This window comes from Sebastes fasciatus, chromosome 12 (assembly GCF_043250625.1).
Source record: "Sebastes fasciatus isolate fSebFas1 chromosome 12, fSebFas1.pri, whole genome shotgun sequence".
Lineage (NCBI taxonomy): Eukaryota > Metazoa > Chordata > Actinopteri > Perciformes > Sebastidae > Sebastes > Sebastes fasciatus.
Window position 1 is genome coordinate 18,032,069 of NC_133806.1, and position 27,819 is coordinate 18,059,887.

Below are 27,819 nucleotides of genomic sequence, written 5' to 3' on the forward strand. Positions count from 1 at the left end.
AATAACCCACTTTTAAATGCATTGTGTGAATTATGTGGTTTGCTCGGGGCAAAGAGCTACATGTAAATTAGTGTACAGTTAAAATGTTGTCATAAACACTGCATTACTCAGGCTGAAAAGTGCAAACTCATTTTTAGACATAACATTCATTTTACTCCCTCCCTTTTTTTTGCTATGATGTATTATGTCTGTCAAACTAACAGTGTCTCTTTACAAGTAGCTTTTTAATGCTGTCTGAAAGTGACACAACTGGGAAGGATACAGGAGAAGTTTGTCTAACAGCTTGATTTGATGCCAGCAGTAGGCCAAAATGCCAAAATCCTACTAGTGCTATCTTTTACTATTAAGCCACCTGTCGGATAAGCAATCAAAAGAAAACAATTATATTTTCAGTGCAATCTTTAAAACAAAATCTATGCAAGGAAAAAAAGGAAAAAAATCCAAACAATTCCTCCCGGGACAGTAATGCCACTGGCTACAGCTGTATCCCAGAAAGGATTAGTGGGATCAATCGCAGACAATGATTACTTTTTTTGGGGACAATTTACACATTAAGCAGGCCTCCAGGAAATTACGAGTCCTATTCGACCTGAGCTCTAACTTTGAGCAACTCAAATTGTTGTCCAGGTATGTTTTTTTCCATTTAACAAAAATATAAGATTGAGATGTCATGTTTACCTGCTTAACTTAAAAGAGTTAAAATGACTCCTTTGTGCCTATTAGCAATGTAGCTTTATACATTTTACCATCTTTTGTCTTGTATTTGTCTTATTTGTGTTGCATTGCATAACATTGTTAGTCTTATTTTAATTCTTATCAACATTACTACCCAGTAACATACATGTCTTTTGCACATCCTGTACATACTGTATATACACATACAGCAGTTCTCTGCGGTGCAGCAGCCCATGTCATCAGACTACTCCCACTCACACCTCCTCCTCTCAGTATGATAAATGGACTTCTCCCTGGAGAGTAAACAACAAAGTCATCCAACCTCAACCCTACCAGTCACTGTCACTTTCAGGGATAGAGAGTCACAAGTTACATGTAGCAGAAATACACTTATTAGACATTTAGACACATTGCAATGAAAACACAATGTCACACCAGAAGGTGATGATGACCTGAGGCCTTGTTTTGACCTACAGGGTTCATGGAGGAAAATGTCATGTTAAATGCTGTATATTTGATCATCTTTGGGGACTAAGCAGCAGAGCAGAAGTTTATCTTCTGTAGAATGACAGGACTTTGTAGGAATTAGAGCTCAGGTTGTAAGACAGCACCTATATACACTTCTGCCTGCAATATTCTAAGAAACTTTATGAAGTATATGTTGTTTTGGCAGGATGATACATTGCAAATAGGGCTGTCAATGGATTCAAATATTTAATCATCATCATCATGCAATCAATTAATTGGATGATTGTCCATTTAATTAATTGCACATTTTTTGTTTGTTCATAATGTACCTTAAAGGAAGATTTGTCAAGTATTTAATACTCTTATCAACACGGGAGTGGTAAAATATGCTGCTTTATGCAAATGTATGTATATATTTATTATTGAAATTCAATTAACAACACAAAACAAGGACAAATGTTGTCCAGAAACCCTCACAGGTACTGCATTTAGCATAACAAATATGCTCAAATCTTAACATGGCAAACTTAAGCCCAACAGGCAACAACAGCTGTCAGTGTGTCAGTGTGCTGACTTGACTATGACTTGCCCCAAACTGCATGTGATTATCATAAAGTGGGCATGCCTGTAAAGGGGAGACTCGTGGGTACCCATAGAACCCATTTACATTCACATATCTTGAGGTCAGAGGTCAGAGGTCAAGTTTGCCAGTTTTTTCCTCGCCATAATTTAGCGCAGGTTTGGAGCTTTATTTAGCCTCCTTTGCAACAAGCTAGTAAGACATGGTACCAATGGATTCCTTAGGTTTTCTATTGTGGGCCTGCCGTATTTTTAAGAGGTTAATCAATAATTACAATTTGTGGTAATGCTTTAAAGAAATTAGTGTCGTTAAAACGAATTTGCATTACTGCGTTATTATCGCGTTAACTTTGACAGCCCTCAAATAAACATTAGCTTTTGCCTGTTGCTTTCTTTCTTTGTGACAGTTGTGTCTTGTAGGAGTCGAGTAAGAGTCGGCTGCTGTAAAATCAATAATAACCTCAGAATCACCTCCTCACGTACTGGACTTCTGGCTTTTTGTTAACCTGAAGAAAATGTAAAACTCTTTAAGCAAGAGCACCACAGTTGTCAGAAAACCACTTGTGAATTCAATAGCTTTTCTCCCTGTGTATTCTGCTTTTAATTCAGGGTTTCTGTATTATTTGCATGTTAAGGTGTCTCTCTCACTGGGGACCAATTAAATGATAAAGCAGTGCTGTTACAGGTTTATGGAAATTCACCCTGCAAGAGGCTTGTATTGATAAATGGTGTGGAATTACAGAACAGCAAATAACTGCGGGTGGTGTACATTATTTTCCCTTTTTTTAATTGATAAGGTTGCAGAGGAAAATGCTGTGTCTTCGGGTGAGTCGCAAGCCTTTCTCGAGGGTCGTTATGTTTAAAGAGAAAAGAAGGGAGTAAAGTGAAAGAGGGATGAAGAGGAAGAAGCACTTGCTCTAAACTAATGTAGTGGCTCAACAGCTTGTTCAGCTCAGGACAAGAGTGAAAAATGGAATCTCTTATTGTGGCAGCCAGCATCATTAAAGCTGCATTAAGCAATATTTTTTACATTAACATTGAATCGGATGGCTCCCCGAACCAACAGCCCAGTTTGCAGCTCTGCTGCCTTCAGACACGTTTTCAGCTCATTCTCCTGCTTTGCAGGACCCAAACAAGGCCGGTTCATATATAATCAGGGACAGATGCTCTCAGCACACAAGCTGTTTGTACACTAGATATACACTAGAAGAAAGTTAAAGGTGAGAAAGTTTAACATTTAGCAAGTGGGGAGTTTAATGTGAAACTTGCTAGTTAAATCATAGCAGTCAGTGTCTTGGGATAAAACTCAGATTCAGCTGGTACAACTGGCAGCTGGGCATAAACACTATAGTGACTTTTGGACTTGTATTCAACAGGTGGTCAAAAGAGAACTCTCATAGGATGCCCATGTTGTCCTGTTCATAATAGATTTGTAAGGAGACTATCGTTCGCTAATATGCTACAGGCTCATTATTGTGATGTTGTTTTGGAGTCTTTCTGCTCCCTCTTTGCTGCTTTAAATGTACTAGTACTTATCTCATGAGGGGAAACTAACCTGAGTAATTGTCTCATCCAGTCTGATCAATATACTGTTCTGTACTAACACTCAATTATACACAATAACACTCACTGGGCTTGTAAAAAAACAAATACTACCTGCATACACGTATCATCTTTAATGTTGATACAGGTGAAATGAATGGTTTATAAAACTACAGTCACTCACAGTTACAGTATCTCTCACAAAGTGTCTCTTCCTAAACAACAAGTTGGACTGATTTATATAAAAGCATGTGGACTTTGTATGAAGCTTCATCCACTTAGAAGAGACTGACAGGCACATAGACAGATAGACAGACAGGCCAAAACATACACACACACACACATAAACACTCAGCTATGAGTCAGAAAGGCCTCTTGATGTTCTCATCAAGCCAGAAGGCACAGCAGGGACTGGCGACTCACTGTCAAGAGACAAATCAGCACGCGCACGCGCACACACACACACACACACACACACACACACACACACACACACGACTGGAAGAGTAATGTCTAAACATTTCCCCCTGAGAAGCGGCGGCTCTTTCATCAAAAAGTTAACTGTTTGTTATTCTGCATGTGGAAAATTTAGGGCTGTCAATCGATTAAAATATCAACATGGGAGTGGGCAAATATGCTTGCGTTATGCAAATGTACGTATAAATGTATTATCAGAAAACAATTAACAACACAAAACAATGACAAATATTGTCCAGAACCCCTCACAGGTACTACATTTAGCATAACAAATATGCTCAAATCTTAACATGGCAAACTGCAGCCCAACAGGCAACAACAGCTGTCAGTGTGTCAGTGTGCTGACTTGACTATGACTTGCCTCAAACGGCATGTGATTATCATAAAGTGGGCATGTCTGTAAAGGGGAGACTCGTGGGTACCAATAGAACCAATTTCATTCACATATCTGGAGGTCAGAGGTCAAGGGACCCCTTTGAAAATGGCCATGAAACTTTTTCCTCGCCAAAATTTAGTGCAAGTTTGGAGCGTTATTTAACCTCCTTCGTGGCAAGCTAGTATGACATGGTCGGTACCAATGGATTCCTTGGGTTTTCATGGATTTTAGGTTTTCATATGATGCCAGTATCTTCACTCTAGCTTTAAAACTGAGCCCGATACAACCTCCGAAAGATAGATTGCGTTAATGCGTTAGTGGCGTCAAAACAAATTTGCTCGTGTTAATTTTGACAGCCTTAGTAAAATTAGTTTTTTTCTTCGTCTGTCTATGACTTGTAAAGACAGATGGATGGATATAATTTATAAAGAGATGGATTGTATGTGTGTGTGTGTGTGTGTGTGTGTGTGTGTGTGTGTTTCTGTGTGTCTTTGGACAGAGACAGGATACAGGTAGTTATTGTCCTCTCATTTCTTCATAAATCTAAGTGACAGATAATACAGAAGTTTATTAATTGCAATACTATTGAGTGAGCACAGAAGAAGTTAAGATATAATCAGTCTGTCAGTCAAGGTTTGTGAGCACAGAGGAACCGTTCTTTAAGTACAAAACAAGTCTGTAAAATAAAATTGACTGTTTTTGTGCTAAAGACTCACTTCAAAATGTAAATGTCCTGTCCCACCTCCATTTACCACCTTCCTGAACATAAAATGTCTCAAGAATTGCTGTAATCTTCCCACACTTTGTGTTATGATTCTTGCAAAAGCTTCTTCGGCATTCACACTGACTGCTTCACTAGCTCCTCGGAGGCAAAATAATTTTTATGTCTGCAAGACACATTGGATCCGCGCCCACAGACGGGGCCATGCATCAGTCTAAGTGATCTCAGAAGGTCTTAACATTACTTAATGTCTTGCGTATTTGATGCTGTATTTCATGACTTTTGTGTAGTTTAGTTGTGACCTGGAACTGTCGAGATCTCCCTCCACCACCATGGCGATTGACTGGTTTCAGAGGTTACTGTATCACTGCCCACATTTTCATCATTTAATGTTTAGTGTAGCTTCAAAATAGTCAAGTAAAGATCATTCCTTAAAAAATATCACTGGCTAAAAAGTGAAAAGATTCTTCAATGAAGCCTTTAAAGTAGGACAACGGAAAGAGAAGGAGTACTATAAACGGCAAAAGCCTTAAATACCCTGTTGAAGGGATATTTCGGATGTTTTGAAGTGGGGTTGTATAACGTAATTATCCATAGTCAGTGTATTACCTACAGTAGATGGTGGTCGGCATGCCCCCCGATATTTTCAGACGGGGAACTGAACTGAAAGTGAAACTTATCTGTTTTTTTCAAACGTGGTTTTGAAGAGAACATAGATATGTTTCAATTTCAGTTCAGTTCATGCACTCAACAAGCGACATTCCTCACAAAATCAATGTACAACAAAAGATTTAAACTTCAATGGTGATCACTTTCTTTGAAATTACAGATGATGACAATGCATTTCTAATATTTATCCTGACAGAGTTCACCCCCTTCTATTGCAACTACCCTTCAAGATGTGGATGGGTGTCTCTGATACTGAAATGGTAAACTCCAAAGACTTCAATGATGTTGCAGATCAAGTCCTCTATTTATCCCTTTGGTTCATTTTCCACAACTTTTGTATACATGCATATTGTACATACTTTTAACAGCCTGTAATTCAGTACTGGCTATTAGTGGAGCGGCTAACATCCATTTTTCAGTCAAATCGTGCAAATAGTGATACAAGCACCAAATTTGGCATGATGATTCCCGAGGGGTCACTTAGCAAATATAAACGATCGGCCACTTGAAAATCCAAGACGGCGGCCATTTTTCAAGATGGCCGCCAAATTGACCTGCCGTTAATGGTTTCTCTCATAGAAATTCATCTACTTGGTCAATTTGAGTGATCTTGGTGTCAAATTATGTGTTTTCTAGCATGCTGGATCTTATTTTGATAGTTTTAATAATTTTGAACTGCAATTTGGCGGCCATTTTCAAGATGGCTGTCAAATTTACTCGCGGAGAATGTTTTTCTTAAAGAAATGCATGTACTTGGTCAACTTGAATGATTGTGTAGAATTATATGTTTTCTGGTATGCTATCTAATCTAATAATTTTTACAGCTTTAACATCCTCCAATAAGTGTTTTTCTACTTTTTGGCTGTCCGGTGAGTCTTTGCTTTGTGGTGTTTGCATGGCTCAATTGGCTTGTAGGCCTACTGTTGTAGATATCAATAGCTGCTGTTGCCATAGGTGTAGGGGCTTAGTGGTAGAGGTAGCACCTTTGTTTCAGAAGTCAGCCACATTCTCCAGGATGGACTACTGGCACTGGTCCTCACTACTTGCCCAACTCTCACCTGTGGCTCCATGAAGTTGCTAGTGCACGGCAATGACCACACCCCGGGACACCATGTTGGCTCACGGGCTGAACTAGGTGAGGGTAGCACACAGAGAGTCTCTCTGTGATGGAGTATGTCTAGCTCCAAATTTCAAAGTGCATAGAGTCAACGAACCAGCCATCTTTATCCATAAGGTTCCAACCCAACTGCCAGAATTGTCACAACAGCAGAGAACTGTAAAGGAGTGATTGTTGGGCATTACCAGGGCACACTGGTGACAATCGCTGCTGTGTAACTCAGAATGGGGTTTAACATCAGCTAAGTAGGATTCAGCATTATACTTAGTGTCCCAAATGCTGCTTACTACCAACCCCTGATCAGTTTTAAGCAGCCACACCTGAATCGACAGGATGTGCAAGCCGGGGAGAGCCGAGCCAAGGATAATGGGGTTTCAGTTATCCAGATAGTGTACAGATTGCGTAAAATAATGCATGAGCCTAGCTGTATCCCATACAAGAAAGTGCCCGTGATACAGGGTGGTAAAAGGATAAACCTTCGACCCTAAACATTACAATGGCTTTAAACCAAAAATCAACTGAAAAATGTTGGCACACTGACTGGGCCAAGTGTTGCCTTTGTCAAATGGACAAGAATGAGGGCCTTACTTCTCCACATATAAATCCCAACAAAAGACTAGGTGATGGGTACAGCCTCTTGGCGAGGAAAATTCCCAGATTCCATGCAGTCAGTCAGCTATCAGTCAAGCGTGACCCAGCAAGACTAGACGACGGTAGTGGGATAGAGGAAACCTTGATGAAAAATAACACCGAGTTACAAAGAGCTGAAAAGAGATCAACCCCTTCAACTGTTACAGATGAGAGTAGCTGTTACAAAATACCACGGAGGGTCAGAGATACTCTATCCCCCAAATGCTTTCTGTGCGAGGAAGAAGGGGGCAACTTAAGATAAGCAATGACCATGAAACTGAATGAAAGACCAAATGAATGTGCAAAATCCTTCAGTGATGGAAAGCTCCTTCCCAATCTGAGTGCTGGAGATGTCATCCTGCTTGCTTGGCTGCTCTGTACAAACGAGAACGAGCCTATCTGAATGCCCAACAGCTGCAGAAGAAAGAAGACCTGGCCCAGAAGAAGGAAGCAAATATGGAGAAGCAGTCCACCTGCATAAATCAGAATTCAACAGCACGTCTCATGATGGGTACCTTGAAGATACCGTCACACCATCCCTGCTTCAGTTTGTATGTATGATTGAACATGGGGCTGATATCAAGTCACAACTGCAGAATGGCGCATCAAAATCTGACCTTGCAACTGTTACAGTAGAGCTGTTTTGCCAAATACAAGGAAGGATCGCAGGTCCACAGGCACTCCAAGGACAGGAAGACACCTTTTGCTATGTATGTTGGCCTGTCTGTGTTTGCCAAGACCAGAAAGAGGCAACTGATAGATATGTTGGTGTGGGAACCTCATGGATAAAGATGGCTGGTTCGTTGACTCTATGCACTTTGAAATTTGGAGCTAGACATACTCCATCACAGAGAGACTCTCTGTGTGCTACCCTCACCTAGTTCAGCCCGTGAGCCAACATGGTGTCCCGGGGTGTGGTCATTGCCGTGCACTAGCAACTTCATGGAGCCACAGGTGAGAGTTGGGCAAGTAGTGTGAACCAGTGCCAGTAGTCCATCCTGGAGAATGAGTCTGACTTCTGAAACAAAGGTGCTACCTCTACCACTAAGCCCCTACACCTATGGCAACAGCAGCTATTGATATCTACAACAGTAGGCCTACAAGCCAATTGAGCCATGCAAACACCACGAAGCAAAGACTCACCGGACAGCCAAAAAGTAGAAAAACACTTATTGGAGGATGTTAAAGCTGTAAAAATTATTAGATTAGATAGCATACCAGAAAACATATAATTCTACATCACAATCATTCAAGTTGACCAAGTACATGCATTTCTTTAAGAAAAACATTCTCCGCGAGTAAATTTGACAGCCATCTTGAAAAATGGCCGCCATATTGAAGTTAAAAATTGTTAAAACTATCAAAATAAGATCCAGCATGCTAGAAAACACATCATTTGACACCAAGATCACTCAAATTGACCAAGTAGATGAATTTCTATGAGAGAAACCATTAACGGCAGGTCAATTTGGCGGCCATCTTGAAAAATGGCCGCCGTCTTGGATTTTCAAGTGGCCGATCGTTTATATTTGCTAAGTGACCCCTCGGGAATCATCATGCCAAATTTGGTGCTTGTATCACTATCTGCATGATTTTTCCACTATCCGCTCCACTATATCATTAACGCCTTCTTGCAATGTGGTGTTTTCCTCTGTGCCTTTAACAAATGCTATTATCACAGCACTTACAGTAAGAGCAGCTTGTATTTTCAGTGACTACATACCACTGTCACACATAGAGACGCTGTCATTGGTCAAACAAGTAGGTTAGGATTATAAATTAAGTTAAAAATGGTCGTATAATTGGACTGGAAATGCTAATATTTGTGTATGGATTTGGATTGATTCAAGTCAGGGGAGAATCTGCCTGTGCCTACAGTGGGATCCTCATTATAATGTGCCAAATACCTGAATCATCCTTTCCTACTGTATCTAATGGTGTACAGTACAATTGGATGTGTCACTCCAAACCTGAAGCTACCCATATTTTTTGATAATAATACAATATGTCATGATGTGTTTAATATATCCATCATTACATATATTTTAGTAATGCCAAACCCTGCAAACCCATGGTCCACCCACACAGGATTTCACTTACTCTGGCTAATTAGACCTCTCCTGTGGGCTGTGTGGGCGTATACAAACAGTGCTAGATTGACATCTCCTTCACTCTCCTTCACTCTCCTTGTTAGCTTTTTTTAACCTGCTGAGGTTGGACAAATTACACCTTTACTTTTCTTATTGGTACATGGAGTCTGGTGACCTTGTGTAATTCCTGGCATACTTCCACCTCCAAACTGAGCAGAGGTCTAATCAGCCACGATAACTCAAAACATCTGTGTGGGTGTGCAGGACTAAATCTGACATATTTACTTTAGTGAGAGCTAAAGTGAACAATGTACAATCAATAACCTCAAAAAAACCTGTATGTACGATTATTTTGAAATGCCATTGTAAAAAATGTTCCCAATAATACTGAAATGGTAAACTATTTGTAACCAGCCTGATTATTCATTGCATGTTAATCACGGCAGTTATATATCACGGCAAACTGAACCTGGATCTGCCATAAATTATACAATCACAATGACGCAATCACATCTCTGCTGAGATCTCCTGTAACAGCCTGTTGCCACTTAACCTGACCCTGTCAGAACCATCTGAGAAGCCGTCATTGGAAACTGTTTGGAAAAGGGCTGGCACTTTCAAAAAATACTTGGCAGGTGATTGGATGAACCATCAAGAATCCAGCTGCCGTAGAAAGTTAGTTGCCTCTCACAACCTTTTAAATTCCTTGTGAAAGAGTTTTCACAGATTACATTTGGTTTAAATATCAAACTGTTTCATTTTGTATGGTTAAAGTCAAATTTAGTTTGGTTTACGGTACAAAAATGTCCCTATCCCTGTAACCTCTTTTACACGCTAGGATGTACAGTGTGTCTTGTAGTAGCCTGCATACTGCAACAAAAACACCAGCTTGTAGTCGGAGCCCATTGCAGTCAACTTGGTAAACTCATGGTTATATTGTTTACCGCGGCACAGCCTTCAAGTTGAGCACTCAATTCTGGCTATGCAACAGTCTGGATTTCAAAGTACAACACTTTGGCCTTTGTTCAATTTTGTTTTTTTGCCACCTGGCTGACAACACTGTGAAGCAGCTTTAGAACTTTTTTTGCAGGATGAGGCACAATGACCTCGTCCACCCCTGACTTAGAGGAAGGACTCTAGACTTTGTGTCAGACCACACCGTTATGAAATATATTGTCTGTGACACTCTTGCCAAAGTGCTCTCTCCACAGGTGGGCATTTTTTCACACACCAGCCCTGTGAGGGTGGTATGTGCTTTTGACCTTCATCTTTCCAGTTTATGAACTCTGACAGGAGGGGTTGGTGTTTCTCTTTCAAGTCCTTTTCGAAGCACAAATGAGAGAGAGATACTGTAAACTCAGACGCACACTGAGGACTAAGAGGCTGCAGTGAGCTCTGATATCTCTAAGCTGGCTTAAGATCAATAATACAACCATGGCTACAGTACAGTGATGCAATGAACTGACAGGACGGACTGACTAATAGGGTTAGACTGTCTTCACACTGACAGCAGATGTGGATGAGGTGATCTGCTCTGTGGATCTGTTATCCGCAGCGTGTTCTTTCATTGGTTATTAAAGGTTCTCTATACGACATCCAGAGCATTAATATAGCGTCAAACAACTATTTGCTATGTAAAGATATACAGTAGAGGATTAATGTCTACCTGAGCAGAGAATGAAGTCACACTCCCTCTGTGTGTGTTGTAATCCGAGATTCTCTGTGCTTTGTTTACATAACTGGGCCGGCCGCATGCGCATTTTAGTGCAGGTTAGTGCATGTGAGCTTGCCCCACTAGTTAGCTCATGGCCGCCGCTCTGCACTGCTCTCATGCAGCGGTTACAGCGGTTAACACTGTCCTGACTGACGGCGCTGTCACAGAAGCGTAGCGCCAACCCTCCGGTTCCCCCTCAGGTTAACACTGTTAGCTCTGTCAGCATTGTTGATGTTTTTCGCACTGTCAGCACTGTTAGCAACTTTAGCTGTCAGCAGACGAAATGTTGAGGGCAGTGTGGATCCAACAGCTATGCTCTGAATTTCGTATTGAGCACCTTTAAGGTTTGTAAGTGGCCATACTGTTTATTAGATGGAATATCTCTTTGCCTTAGTCACAAAAGCACACAAAGAAATCTTTATCAAAAACTTTTTTTCAATGTTGTGTGTTGAAAAAAAAAAAAATATCAGCTGATTTGTTTTATCCGATTTCTAAAAAGTCTTTGTAACCAGCGGACAAACTGTGGCTACTAAATGCATCTCGCACTGTTGCCAATACATACTGTTTCGAAACGGGACAGATTATTTATATACACCGATAAGGACATAATATGTAGCAAAAGATGCATTTTGAAGTATTTCACAAACATCTCAGCACAGAGTAGCAGGTTTCATATTTCACACATATTATACGAGAGAGAAATGACAGACAAGAGGGCGGGGGATTTGGTGTCAAAGCGAAAAAGCAAAAGCGCCTATTTGGCAATATTTCAGATTTAAACCCAATGCTATGAGGGAACCATAACGTTAATGAGGTAATCGCCGTGCGGAGGACAGAGCGGTCAGAGCCGGTATGTGCTGCAAAACCTGCGGCCACGCAGCGAAAGCTCTACTGGAGAGACACACAGCCATCCGACATTAAAGATAAAAGCAAGCGCTACACATATTGACCGTCATCTTTTCTTGTAAAATCTTGTGACAACACCAAGAAAAGGTGTTGTCACAAGTTTATTAACCGGTGGGAAAATTTCCTCACCGTCACATCCCTAATTCCCAATCAGAGAGAATCATATAAAGGTGAGAACAGAAGTGAGGCAGAGGAGTGTGTTCAACTAGAGAACAAAACCAAGGAGTAAATGTCTCACTTCCCAAGTATGGATATACTGTAAACTGCACAATTTTATACGGTATATCTCATGTACATTGTTCTACATGCTATTATACAATATATCGTTTATGGCTGGTCTGTCCATATAGTTGAACTTTATGGTTCATCATTGACATAGCAGTTTGAAAAAGATTACATCTCACGGCCTACATCAGAGGATGAATTTACTCAGTTGTCATGGAGATTCTTCAGTTATCATGTGACTTATATCTTTTGCTACGATTGTTTTTTTTGTTTTGTTGTCAAATTACTTTTACTTTATATGTAAAGCTCTTCTGCCTATGAATGTGTTATACAAATGATGTTTGGTTCAGATTGACTAAAGGTGAAATAGGCAGGACCTGTTACATTTATTCAGCAGGCGTCCTTTAATTCTGTCATCTCAACAGCTTTAGACACTGTGTGTGTGTGTGTGTGTGTGTGTGTGTGTGTGTGCGTGTGTGTGTGTGTGTGTGTGTGTGCGTGTCTAACTAAGGAGGAAACTCAGGGAGACAGTTGCCACCACCATTTCAGCACCCAACAGTAAAGTATTGATCTCTTGTTTCAGCAGCTTTCTCTTTTTCCATCTCTCTCTCATCACTCTTTCTGTTCCTGTCTTTCATCCCTTTCTTCACGTTCTTTCTTTTCCACCATTTCATTGCTACTATATTTAATTACATTTTATTTTCTATTCCATTTTCTATTTCTATATATCTAATATATTCCCTAACCCATCATGAAATTCAATCTAATGTCCTCCCTTTTCTTTCTCTCCTCTCTCGTACTTTCTCAAATTCTCCCTCATTCTATCCTTACCCCTCCTCTCCTCCTGCTGTTTTTCCTCCCCTTGCATCCCTCTCTTCCTGACTCCTACAGATGTTAACCTTGTAGCGCAGTTTCCTCAGGTTGGAGACACACACACACACAACACACACACAGAGAAGAAACGATGCAGAGCTCGATACCTCCACCCTCAGGTGATGATAGGAACTTTTCTCTATCGCAGCTTGACAGTAATAAAATCAAACCTTGATGATTCATGGATTTTTACAGCGGCGCTGTAGAGGGCTGTAAATCATTTTAAGATATCGCCCTCATAAACCTTGGCACAGAATCATGGTTCCTATGCAGACAGAGATGTATAGTATCGGGGTGCTGCTCTCATGAGTCTCTGTTGTACAACTGAAGACTTTGAAGGGAACTTAAAAACCTTTTTATTCAAGCTATTATTTTCAATACAGCTGAAATACAATGCTGTAATCTTTCTAAGACACACAGACAGACGGATAGACTGACAGGCAGACCGATAAATAGATGTAATGCAAAGCGCTTAGAGCGACTAGAAAAACTACTCAACATCTGTGAAATCAGCTTCGTCTCAATGGAGTTTCTTGCTGTTGAGACGATAAATTATCTTTGATTCGCCACATGTGCAAGCATAATATTAATGAAAGTAATTACACTGAGACAAAACACAAGAACAACAAACAAGCTGTATGCTAAATAACAGCAGAACAAGGGGAGGTGATGCAGAACTATTCCCTTTGCTTAGGCGCTCAGCTCTCCATGGTGCAATACAAGCCAAGGGACCTTGCTGTCGATCTGTAACAGGATTCTTAACTAGGGTCACTTTCAGGGTTACAGAAGTCCTGTAATAATAATTGTATACACTCTGTTTATTTCTCTTTTAATATCACCTACCAAAAGGCCAGAGAGGTTACCGCACTGCTTAGAATTTCAATTAAGAAAACAGACCAAAATACTTGCATATAGGGCTGTCAAAGTTAACATGATAATAACGCGTTAACGCAAAATTGTTGTTACGCCCACTAATTTCTTTAACGCGTTAACGCAATCGATATTCGAGCTAGGTTTTAAAGCTAGAGTGGAGATACTGGCATCATATAAAACTAAAAAACCTAAGGAATGCATTGGTACCAACCATGTCATGCTCTCTTGAAGGAGGTGAAAATAAAGCTCCAAACTTCTCCAAAAACAGTCATGGCCATTTTCAAAGGGGTCCCTTGACCTCTGACCTTCAGATATGTGAATGAAAATGGGTTCTATGGGTACCCACGAGTCTCCTCTTTACAGACATGCCCACTTTATGATAATCACATGCAGTTTGGGGCAAGTCATAGTCAAGTCAGCACACTGACACACTGACAGCTGTTGTTGCCTGTTGGGCTGCAGTTTGCCATGTTATGATTTGAGCATATTTTTTATGCTAAATGCAGAACCTGTGAGGGTTTCTGGATAATATTTGTCATTGTTTTGTGTTGTTAATTGATTTCAAGTAATACATATATACATGCATTTGCATAAAGCAGCCTTATTGCCCACTCCCATGTTGATAAGAGTATTAAATACTTGACAAATGTTTTTGAACAGATAAAAAATGTGCGATTAATTCGCGATTAATCACAATTAATGGTGGACAATCATGCGATCAAATCGTGATTACATTTTTTAATTGATTGACAGCCCTACTTGCATATTAATCATTACAACTTTTAGATTCCAGTTTTGGATTGAGGAACTAAACAACACAGAAACACAAGTATCTAGATCCAGGTATTTGCTTGCGACTCTGACTGAGACAGAGACAAACGTATTCATTTGTTTAAGAGAGCTTGTTTGTTGCTTCCATCATTATTATATCAGAGATACAGTAATAAGGATAAGGTGGAGGAGGAGGAAAAAGAGGAGACAAAGAAGGGAGGGGTTAGAAAGAAGGGAGAAAGGAGAGGCAATAATAGGAAGGGACAGAAGACGGAGGAAGAGGCAACAAGAAAAGAATGGAGTAAAAGTGGAGAGGCGTGTGGTGAAGAGGAGGAAACAGGGAGAAAGAGGGAGAGAGAGTGGAGAGAATGAGAAAGATGGGCGAGGTGAGAATGTGAGGAGGGAGACAACGATAGCTCATGGTAAGTGAGGTGTGTCTGTGTGGGTGTAGGTGTGTGTGAGAGAGAGGGAAAGACAGTGAGAGAGTGAGAAAGTGTGTGTTGTCAGTCTCATTGCAATTTCTGCTCCTTCACTGTCAGCCTGCGTCAGTTGAATCGCTGAAATTGGCATTTTCCCTGGAACAACACACACATGCACAGACGCACACAGACGCACACACACAGGTAGTTGCAAACGTGCAAAAAGACACACACACACACACACTTTGTCATTGTTCACATCAAATTTTGGGGAGAAGCTCTTCTCTTTCCGCAATAAATAAGTGGACCTGTTCAAATTTAACACTCCTCATTATTCTGAACACCCACATGGACATGAAGTGTGATGCTGCTGTTTATAAATTAACTTCCTGCATCTCCCGGGACCAATTTAAATGATTGAGGTCTTACGCTGTGTTTAATGCTGGAGCAAAGTTTTTCATTGTTACCAGCAAATTTATATGAATCATCACAATTTAACAGTTTATATGATATTGTAATACGAGTTACGTAAATCCCAGCTGGTTCACATTTAATGGGACACTTAAATGAATGAAAGTTAGGAAGAAATTAAATTCCCGCAGATTTGAAGCACTTAGCAGTAACATCTCTACAATCAACTAACCCTTCATAAAGAGACTACAAATAATTCCTGCTATGCCCCCGGTAGCTCTACTTCAAATAGATAATACGCACGCAAACACACACACACATAATCACAGATACACATTTGAATACAAAGGGATAAACAAACATGCACATACACAAAGAAGTTTTCACGCACACACCTCTTCTGGCAGCAGATCAAGAGAAGAAAGCGCGCGTGTGTGTGTGTGTTTTTGTGTATTGTGTGTATTGCGTCTGTGCTTATTTAGTGAGTAAAAAAAAAAAAACGGCTACTTGGACAAATCCAGTCTAAATAATCTTCCTATCCTGGCCGTCCAGATACCAACACTGCGTCCCATGTGGCTTCATTACTGTTGCAGCTAATTAAGCAGCTCCAAATAAACACCATCTTCTGCCTTCATTAACACAAACACAGCAGCATCAACACATGCTTAAACTGGATGTATTTGTTGATGCCGACATGGATAAGTATGGAAATACATTATATGCTGTTGATAGAGTAGAAAATTAACATTAAATATAATGTGACGTACAGTATGTACTATTCCTCGTAGAGTTCTTATTCTCAACTGTTTACATTTACCATACCATTTTTTGCATTTTCTTACCTCTTAGTAATCTATGGCTCTTAGCCTAATAATGATGCCAGACTTCCATTTGTTGAATATGAATCAATTTATCATAAAGGTAAACCATTTTAGAAATATACATTATATTTAGTTGAACAGTACGATACTATTCATGACAATGAAACAGGTAACGGTGATGGTTGTAAACTTCTTTGAATGATAAATTCCTATTCCTGCTTGTCTTAAAATGTATTAGTAAATATCAATAGCAAGAATTATCGTTAACCCAAAACTAGAGTTGAAACCATTAGCCGATTAATAGATTACTGGATTAACAGAAAATTAGTTTGCAGCAATTTCGGTAATCCCCCTTTTAATAAATCTGGGCCCTCCATAGGTGGCACACCCCCCAGTTTGAGAACCTTCGGTTTAAGTCATTTTTCAGGCAACACGACTTATGCTTAATTCATACTTTTGCGGAAAAGCTTGCGCAGAGCTTCCGCAGAGCCGCAGAGATTGGTTTGCGGAGCTCACAGAGAGTCGCAAAGATGCGCCGTGCAGACGTGCACCTCCTGAAAAATGTCACTACACGCCAGGCACCACGGACGTCGCAGATGTTTGATTGACAAGTACCTCACATCCATTACAACAACAACAATCTTATTAATTCTAGGCACAGGAGCTCCTACTCATCATCCAGCTCTTCCATGTTTTTTTTCCAGCCATGGAGTTGTGTTGGGCCAAACTAATATAGAACTATTGAATCACGCTTATCAAATAAATCAAAGACCGCGTAAGGCATAAGAGTCTACAGCCATGCTAGCGGTTCTGTGAGGCTGTGCTTAGCATTTAGCTCAAAGCACAGAGGCTGATGGGAATGTCTTAAGTTTTGCAGGTATTTGGTCATGAACCAAAGTACTGATGATGGCGCTAGATGAAAAGTCAGGGGATCACCTAAGTTATTGCAGTTCATAGGGGGACATTAATGTCTGAACCAAATTTCATGGCAATCCATCCAATAGATATGGCAACATCCATTGCATTCAAAACTATGTACTGGAGGAGAAAGTCAGTAGGATTCATCCTCTGAGAACCATGACTGTATAAAAATGTCATCACATTCCATGCAATAGTTGTTGAGATAATTCATTCTGGACCAAAGTGGTGGACCAAGTGCCAGGATAGCCATTCCTACAGCTATGCTGCCAGCATGGCTAAAATATTAATTTCTGATATATTAACAAAACAATGAATCAAGAAAATAATCAGCAAATTAATTGATTATTTAAATAATCATTAGCTTTTGAGGTATGGCATGTTACTACGATGAATAAATGAATGAACAAATGGAGACAGATCCAAAGCAACACCCTCAACATCCACATGCCCACAGTTGCACTGTATAAGCACCTACAGCACAAGCACTTAAACCGTTCCAACATTACTGACTAATACTGGAGGATAAAGCTGTCCTATACTCATATATCAACCTCATGACCACTAACTCACTGTATGGATAATGGGAGAGTCACAATATATCCACCTCCTCGACTGAATTGCTGGATGGTGATTTATCAGCAGCCGGCAAGAAGGCAGACAACAACTGAAGATCTGGTTTAATTAATTTGAGTCGGCAGTGAAAAGTGTGTAATTACAAAAGAGCTGAGCGGGGAGAAATCATTGAATTGAGGTGAATTACATCAGAATTGTTCGAGCAAAATGCTCCCAAGTCCTTTAAGGACAAAGCACACAGGCTTTAAAAACTGTGTCTGGCTACATGCATTTGGCGTCAGCGCATATACATACTGTACGTGTCCCACTGCATTCATACTGTGTCTGCACAGCTGTGTATGTGTGTGTGTGAAATAATGAGCAGTAGATAAAACATAATTGTATGCTGAAATCTCAGCACTTCAATTTATTCCTCCATTACAGCTCAGAGTTAGACACAGTGCAGAGAGAGAGAGAGAGAGAGAGAGAGAGAGAGAGAGAGAGAGAGAGAGAGAGAGAGAGAGAGAGAGAGAGAGAGAGAGAGAGAGAGAGAGAGAGAGAGAGAGAGAGAGAGAGAGAGAGAGAGAGAGAGAGAGAGAGAGAGAGAGAGAGAGAGAGAGGGAAGCCTTTGATTATGAAGCTGTTAAAAGCTACAACACAATGTAAACAACAGCAGACCGCTACACTGAACTTGTACATTTTCTTTCATCAGAAACAGAATTGATCCCTGATTTGCATACAAAGACATTTGGCTACAAAATGCTTAGGATGTGCAAATGTTTGAGGCGTACGTTTGAGGACTGCAGTGTTGCAGTTTTTTCACAGAGTTTTGCTTTCACAAAGTGTGAGGTTGATAATGTCAGAGGAGCTGCGGAGTCAGAGAAAAGCTGTGATAAAATGCTTCATAACCCCGTGACTAAAGGACACCTCGCCTCTCTTCTCATAACCCTTCAAATCTCCATCTTTCCCCACCTTTCCCATTTCCAGCAGTTTACCCTTGAGCACCCTTTAAGGTAAAAAAAAAAGAACAGTTGTACTAGTATCCTATTTTGAAGTCACAGACCAGAGTGTGTTGGAGATAAAGGGGGAGACGTTATCTGTACCTGTACAAAGGTTGAAGTGAAAGCATTGTGGCCTCACATTTTAAGCTATTAGTCTTTAAGGGAGGAGGAAACTACAAGATTTCCGGAAATCAGATAATATGAGTTTTAATACGGGTGTCACAAACTAACAAATTAGCATCTTGTGTAGAATTTTTCAGTGTTGTTTTGCAGAGTGCTGATTTTTCAGTGACAATTATATGGAGTCGACAAGTTGATTGGAGTGTTGTTTGTTCCCTCATAGAGCTGATATGTGGTTCAAATGCAAATGTTTAAAAATGCTTCAATTCTAAAGGGTATATATTTATATTAACACTATATTCAAAATGCATGTTGTTTATTGTAATTTTATTTGTTTAAATGTCAAAAAATATAATTATGCTGAAGTTCAACTGACGAGTTAGATGTGAGCTAAAGTATATGCACATGACATTGATTTATGTTGGTTTTCTCCCCAAGCTTTCTGAAACTTCGTGAAACCTCAAAAGTATATCTTTACATTTTGAATTTCAGTCTATTTCTCATCACCATTCACTTGTCACATTGTGGGAGTTTTTTTTTTTTTCCAACTGTCTAGCTACAGTAGAAACGGTTCATTTACCTGCAGACAGCTACCGGTAGCCTTATTTATTGGTTTTCATAAAGAACCCTAACAAGGTGTTTCAGGATAGCCAAATCAGAAATGTAAAGAATCATTTCAGCAATTAACTTGCTGTATATTTATGTACATATTGTATTCAATCAGAACACTCATTTTGTGAGAGTTTCCATAGAAGTGAATGGGACTGAATCACAGCTGTGGGAGCACAAATAATAATAATAAAAACAAAAACATTTCTGTGGTGATGCACTCATGGGAAAAGTGTCACAATTAACAGCAAAAGAATAGAAAATGTTTTTAAAAAAAGAAGATAATATGACATCATAATGTGACACCCCACTGAAAATTCATGAGTATGAATTAACGAGTGCAAAAAGTGTCACCTCCAACGATCAGCATACTGCCATATTCCCGGGTTGTGTGTGTGAGAGAGAAAGGAATATTACTCACTCATTCACAATAGTAGAATGACTAATGGTGCCACACAGCACTAAGCTGTGTTGTATATTGGTCATATACACTCATATGACATCAATGCTCACATCAAAACACATGAACTAGAAAATAAATGATGGCACAGAGCAGTAAATATACATTTTGGCAGAAAAAAATAATATATGGTTATTTTTGTTTGAAAAATAAGATGGACAAATATTATGATGAATGCGTTTATATGAGTGCAGTTTTCCCTTTGAAATATGTTGTAGGTGAACAAATTTAAAGCAGCTAATATTTTTACAGTATGTAAATGTATCACATGATGACATGTATGTGAAAGTGGTTGCTCACATAGACTGTATACAAAGATGGACGACATGACAGCTCCCCAAAAGTGAAGCCAAAACATCTCAATCTCCCCCTGGTGGCTGGCTGCAGTATAGGTTGTGATGGAATTTTCCATCAATTCCTCTCTTATTGGTAGAAAGGTCAGAGTGTTTGTCAGAGTGTCCCTCTGTTGACATTATTGGGTTGGAGTCCTGTCTAGAGGAGCCACCGTTATCTGTACAGCTGGGTCTGTAGTGGAGACCGTAGAGCCAGTCGCTAGGGCAACCAGGGTCAGAGATGCCAGAGGAACGAAGTAAGTCAAAACATGATAAGGGGTAAGACACTGAGCACCAGGGAGGAAGGGCAGAGTTGTGAGGCCTTCACGCAGAGAGCACCTCAATGTGGAGACCTGACAATTGCTCCTTGATCAAGCTTCAATAAACCTTCTTTGTAAGACATCATCAGCTCCGGGACCTCTTCCTTCCTAAGTTAACTTGTGTATCAATTATTCCATCACATAGGTCATATACTGCAGCCAGCAGTATGTCCCATCCATGTTAGAGGATGGGACATGGGTGAAACTAAAAAGTCAAAGTACACCTTAAATACATTTTTCCCAAAAATGGTTACTGTCATTTAATGTATTTATTATCACGCTGTATGTTCAAGTGTTTTTTTTACGGATAAATTTGGATTTAATTAGTTATTTGATGCTGTGAAAAGGGGGTGAGACATCATGATTGACAGCTGTAATTCTCTCTTGCTATCAAGCTGTGGCTGTGCTCGGCTCGCGTTTTGTTCGGGCGGGTGTATGGGCGGTGCCTCGATGCTGCGGCTCCACCGCCCCGATCACTACTGCACAGACTCTGGCTCCAAATGACGTCAAAAGCGCAACATGGCAGCGCCTGTATCCGGGATATTTTGGCTTCACTTCTGTAGAGAGGGAGGAAGTGGAGACGCGTCATCCATCTTTATATGCAGTCTATGGTTGCTCGTAATGATGAACCACAGAGTTCCCCTCAGTTCTTTGAGGGTTTATAGTGTCTGTGAATGTATTTGTGAAGGTTAATCTGATCAGTTACAGTTGCTGTAACATGGCCAAAAGCAAACCCCATGAAGCAGCCATGAACTTATTCTCCATCCCTCCCTTTGTGCTGGACGTCTTACACAAAAAAACATCCTCACCAAACCCTCTTCATTTCATTTTCAAGTTCACACAGCATGCAGGTTTGAAGGTCTCTCCACTGAAACCAGATCTGATGAAATTCTTTTATCCGTGGAGTCCAAACTCACCTATTTCACGGTAGAGAAAACACAGAGGCTACAAATGAACCAGATAAAATGTTTCTCCATTCTGTCCCATACAAAATCATTTCCATTTTACATCACGCTCATATGGCGAGTGGTGAATGACATTTCCCCGGGCCAACTGTTAAACATGGTCTGCTTCACATACACACACACACTGATAAAGGCACGTCAGTGTATGAAAACAAACTGTCTTGTCCCTCTCTGCTCTCTCTGTCTAACTCCCACTTGTGCCCTTTAAAAATTCTGAAGCAAGTCAAACTATTTTCGGTGGCATTAAACTCTGCCTGCTGCTTCCATGTGTCCAATGAATATCACAACAGTGGTAAACTGCTCTGATTGTAACCTTCTACATGATATAATTATCTTTGAGTCCAATATTTTGCATCACTGAATGACAAGGGTAGAGAGTGAGGCATGTAGAGTAAACATGATGACATCTGACAGGTTGTGATTTATACTCAACCTGACAACTTTGTCAGCATGAAGCATGTGTTTACAGCCAACGAGACACAGGTATTTCATATCACAGGGCACCATGAATGACGGCCATGTTTAACACATAATAGTGTTATGACGGTGGTGACAGGAAAACATTGTGCTTGACTAAGAGGTGCTTTTCCTAAAATGCAGTTAAAGGTATTTTTACAATAAGTTTTATCCAAATTCAATAAAACACCTAACTACTGAAGCTGACTAGAAAGCACAAGGTTTATTGACTGGCTGTGAGAGTCTGATGCAAATAAGGAAGTTGCGCTGAATAATCGGAAATTGACTCATTCACGCCAAGGAGCATCTATCTATTCTATTGCCTCCCCACGGCTCTTAACATCTGAGAGGCTCGCAGCTAACAATGGCAACAGTGCTGACAGAGCTAACAGTGTTTACCTGAGTGGGAACCGGAGTGTGGGTGCTACGCTTCCGCGACAACGCCGTCAGTCGGGACAGCGTTATCAGCTGTAGCCGCCTTCTGAGCGCAGGGCAGAGCGGCGGCCATGAGGTAGCCAGTGGAGCACACTCAAATGCGATAAAAAGGCACGTGCGGCCGGCGTGGCAATGTCAACAAAACACAGAGAAGCTTGGATTAAAACACACACAGAGGGAGAGCGACTTCATTCTCTGCTCAGGTAGACATTACTCCACTATATCTTTAGCAAATAGTTGTTTGCTGCTATATTAATGTTCTGAATATTGAATTTAGCACCTTTAATAACTCATTTTCAAAAGCAAAAAAGATATCTCAGATAATGTCTGGGAGAAAAAACTATTACACTTCAACACTTTAGGTAGACACTTTTAATCAAGACTGAGATCCATCAAATTACTCCGACTAAAAGTCCCCAGAGTCAGAGCTACGGCGCTCTCCGAGTAGATGTAACAACATTCTCGTGTTCTTACGATAATCATGTATTAAAAAAAAATAGGCACAGAAACATAAGCTAAGGAGAAAAGGTCTGTTTTTTTAAACACGATAGAAGGATTTCCAGAGTGCAGTGGGATTCAGCAAGGAAGGGAACCTGCGGGGTCTTTTAAAGAATAAGCTTTTAGATATATCAGAAAACAGGAAGTTACTCTGTACTTCTGACTATCCTGGGAAGGTTATTCCACTAATAGAAAGCTAAGAGAAGTAAAGGCCCGCTGGTTACTTTTCCTCAGGGAAGGATGAGCTAAGAGTCCAGTAACACAGCATGCTGCATGGGCCAGAACACTAGAGTGGACCATGATCTGAATGGGATAGCTCAGCTAGTACAGCTTGGCTGAGTTTTCAGTTTGATACATGCAGTCACATGCAGCAGAGATCTATTTCAGGGTCCTTGACAAGAGCAAGTTTGGTATCTTTTATTCCTCCATCTACCATTTTCCCCACTCTCCTCCTGATTCCAGTCATCTAGCAGGAAGTCCATCTCTCTTTCTCTCTCCCTCTCACCCTTTCCCTCCCTCAGACGCGTGGAGATGGATGGACAGTGTGTGCAGGAGTCCTTGGCTGAACTGTAGAAGTGCTGACGTGGCGCCAAGCCCTCTAGCAGCGTGATGACGCCTCTATCTGTCTCTCCATGATGCACTCTCTCTTTCTCACACACACACATATACACACACACTCACAGGTGCACGTATAGATATGTACTTCACTTACTAATGCCAGGCTGAACACATACACAGAAAAGAGCACATTTGCATGCGTTATGTCTGCACAAAGATTTATGCGCCAACACATGCAAATGCACATGAAAAGGCCCTGGTGCATGCACAAACACACATGGGTGCACAGCAGAGCACAAACCTCTCCATCACTGTCTGTCCATCTCCGTGACACCTTTATCACTCCATCCAGTCTCCTATATAATCAGCGTCAGTCTCTATTGTCACACTCCTACCATCACCATCGCAAACACACATATACACAAAGGCTGTCACACCAGATGCACCCACACACACACACACACACACACTCGGGTCAGCTGAGTGATGTTGGAGTGTGTATTTCTCTTCTGCCCGTGTTAAAGTGAGTCATCTATCCTTCCACAGCTTCATTACAACCTGCAAGGGCAAACACTATCTCTCGCTCCCTCTGCCTCTCCAGATGGAGGGAGAGAGAGAGACTGAGATATTCAGTAGATAGAAGGTGAGATCTCCCCCTCTATCTCTCTCTTTGTATCCCCCCCACATCTCGCTCTTTCTCTCTTGTTCCCTCGTCTCTATATTTATCTTCTGTCTCTACATCTATTGCCTTATATCTTATGTTTTCAATCACACAGTCTTTCTCTCTTCCTCTCCCACCTAGCCTTGAGCAATTGCCAGCGTGGTTAAGCAGCTTGTGATGTAAACACTTTAACCCACTGAAAGATGCAACAAATTAGATAGATACACAGACCAAAAGCCGAAAGTATATGGATGCCCCTGTCCCGTTTGTTTTTTAATGGTTTGGGCAAGGCCCCTCAGTTCCCATTAAAGGAACAGTGTGTAAGATCTGGCGGAATATAGCGGTGAGGTTGCAGATAACATCTTCTCCCCGTGTGCCAAGCATGTATGATTGCTACGGTGGCCGACGCGAAAATGCGAATGGCCCTCTCTAGAGCCAGTTGTTCTAAGAGTAAAGTAGAGTAGTGTGAGTGTATGTGGGAAGTGAGTGGTGAAGAAAGAGAGAGAGAGCGGCGGCGACTGGAGCGAGTAACGTTGTCGACTCCAGCCCCAGCAGGAAAAGTTAACAGTGTTTGGTTTGTCCGTACTGGGCTACGGAAGAAACATGGCGGACTCCGTCGAGAGGGGACCCACTCCTTATGTAGATATAAACGACTCATTCTAAGGTAACGAAAACACTCTAACTCTTATTTTCAGGTGGTTATTCACTAAAGAAAACATACTTATTCATCTTAAATTCCATTTATGCTAATAGATCCCCCTAAATGCTACACACTGTTCCTTTTAGGGAAATCTTAATGCAACAGCATACAATGATATTTTTTACCATAGTGTGCGTTCAACTTTCCAACAGTAAGAAAAGAAAAGAAATTAAAGAAACGGTTTTCTGACTTTCATGTTGAAGAAGAACTTGACTGCAAAGAGCCCCCAGTAGGCTGTTACTGTATAATCAAAAATTGATGCCTGTTGTTTTTGGAATAAGATGTTCAAAATGTGGGTGTAATGTTCAGGTCACCACCTATCTAAACAGATAAGTGAAGAAATGCAAGGTAAAAAAAGAGTGTCATGTTTCTATAGTGGGAGGCAGGAACAAAGAGAGAGACATATGAAAAGAGAAATTTGTTGTACTCTTACCTGCTTCTCTCGCAGCTCAGACGGAGAGCTGGTAGAAAGCTTCAGTTTTTGAGGCCCTACAGAAAGCATGAATAATGCATAGGTAAAACCTCTTATTCTCTAAATTTTAAATGGCTAGCTGTTATCAAAATAACTTCATCTGTAGAGCATTAGCAGACTCGCACGCAACAGAGTGCCTTCTGCAGTACACTATAGAAAAGTTCAATTTCAATTCATATTTCCAACCTTCTGAATTTGCCAATGTCCTACAGAACCATCACAACATGTAAAAAAAACACTTATAGCAATGCAACACTTATATTAATGCATCTTCTAATAAGAATACATGTTTTGACTCATCACCAGGGTGTGACAGAGATCATGTTTTCACTAAACACTGACTTCAGGTTTTTCAACTTGGACCGTCAATAAGACACAACACAATGGCATGACTCACCAAAAGGCAGGACTCAAGTCTTGGACTCCCTCTACTGGCTCGTAGCGCAGGCTGATAGATAATGCTGGGGAAATTGTTGCACCGTCGTGGCTGAGTCGTCTCTTCAATGGAATATCATACCGCTCAGCCCCCCTGAGGAAGATTATAACAAGTTGTTAGAAGAGACACCAGCCAAATACTGAAACTCTGGAGAAACTATGCTGCTTTTGTCCCTTATAAATCAAACAACAGACGTGCTTTTAATCATTTTACTGTCACCACAAACAAAAGACAGAAAGAGCAAGGTGAAAACCAAAAAGGCAACTTGAGATTTTAATGGTTTGGGGAAAACGCTGTAGTTCAGCAAGGAGTTTAAGAGTTAAAACAATTAGTCATAAGTTCCCTATTGATCCCTCCCCAAGGTCTCTTATCCCAACAACTGCAGACAGGCTCATTACTCTAAAAGACAACCTTATAGACAGGAAGGACTGATAAAGCTGGATCAATGCCACTGATCAGTTCCCACCACGGTATGGATAAGCACACAGAACTGGAATAGACAGAAAGGGCATTCTCATTAAATAAAAGCTTTCAAACAGTCTTTTGGCTGCTATACAGTGTACACAAGGAGTAACTTACGGGGTGTGATGTAATTATCCTGTTTGCTACAGACTCAGTAAGATAGTTGAGATCCCAATTCATTATAGTACTTTGGCCATACAGTCAAAAGAGATCCGCATCTTTAACAAGACAGTCCATTTTAGTCACACTAGTGGACCAGTGAGGCTGTAACGCTCATTACGCACCAAAAAACTATGGATGACTGAAAAGTAGAAGAAGCTTAACTGTTCTTAGATCCGTGGCACTAGAGTAGTGGAATAAAACATGTCAAGTTTGTCAGGTTTTGAGGGTGGAACCAGAGGAAACGCCATTTAGTTTCCTAAATCATTGGATGACGTCATACTAAACTTTTCAGGCTCAGCTCTACATTGTTAGACTTATCTCAGATTTCATCTGCCTACTGGTGCGGGAGCTGCTGGCCATCCGCGGTGGGAAAGAAAAAAGCGGTAGATGACGGGATGAGAGACAACGTAGTGTAACATTATACGGACATAACAAGGCTGCTGAATGAGAGAGGCATCCGCCGATACAGTTACACGGAAACACAGCGTGTTAGTAATGAGCCGACCACCTCACTGTAGCTGTGATCTGTTTTTAAAGTCAGGCACATTGGCGGAGGTCTGCGCTCTCCAAGTGCCATTCTAGTTAATATTATATTCCATTTCTGCCAATAGATTCCCCTAATTGTTACACACTGGTCCTTTAATCGACAACTATTTTGATAATCGATTAATCGGTTTGAGTAATTTTCTAAGAAAAAAAGCGTGCCAAGCATTTAGGAGAACTATGGTGGCCGGCGCCAAAACGGGAATGTCCCTCTCTAGAGCCATTTGTTGTAAGAGCAGCGTAGGTCATTTGGAGCAGAGCCAGTGCTTAGAGTGTGTGTGTAAGAAGGAAGTGAGAGGTGAAGCAAGAGAGAGAGAGAGCGGTGGCGACAGAGGCGAGTAACGTTATCGACTCCGGCCCAAGCTGCTCTGGGTTACTGTAGAAACGGTGAACACAAGGACTCTTATTATCAGGTGATTATACACCAAAGAAAACATACGTATTAATATTATTTTCCATTTCTGCCAATAGATCCCCCTAAATGTTACATACTGGTCTTTTAATTGCCAACTATTTTGATAATCGATTAATCGGTGTGAGTAATTTTTTAAGAAAAAAAAAGTCAAGTCTCTGTTTCCATCTTCTTAAATGTGAATATTTTCTGGTTTCTTTACTCCTCTATGACAGGAAACTGAATATCTTTGAATTGTGGACAAAACAAGACATTTGAGGATGTCATCTTGGGGTCTGGGAAAACACTGATCGACATTTTTCACCATTTTCTGATAATTTATAGACCAAGCAACTTATCCATTAATTGAGAAAATAATCAACAGATTAATTGACAATGAAAATAATC

The 27,819-nt window shown here is 40.6% G+C and overlaps 1 long non-coding RNA gene across 2 annotated transcripts in view; it reads right to left on the reverse strand.

The window, feature by feature from the left end:
- The window catches only part of LOC141779111 (uncharacterized), a 181,954-nt gene that overhangs the window by 151,529 nt on the left and 2,606 nt on the right, over nucleotides 1-27,819 (reverse strand). For both annotated transcript variants that reach the window (XR_012596200.1, XR_012596199.1), the window contains exons 3-4: nucleotides 25,815-25,946; nucleotides 25,379-25,434 (exon numbers count right to left, since the gene is read on the reverse strand). This is a non-coding gene — a long non-coding RNA (uncharacterized LOC141779111). The remainder of the gene's footprint in view (nucleotides 1-25,378; nucleotides 25,435-25,814; nucleotides 25,947-27,819) is intronic.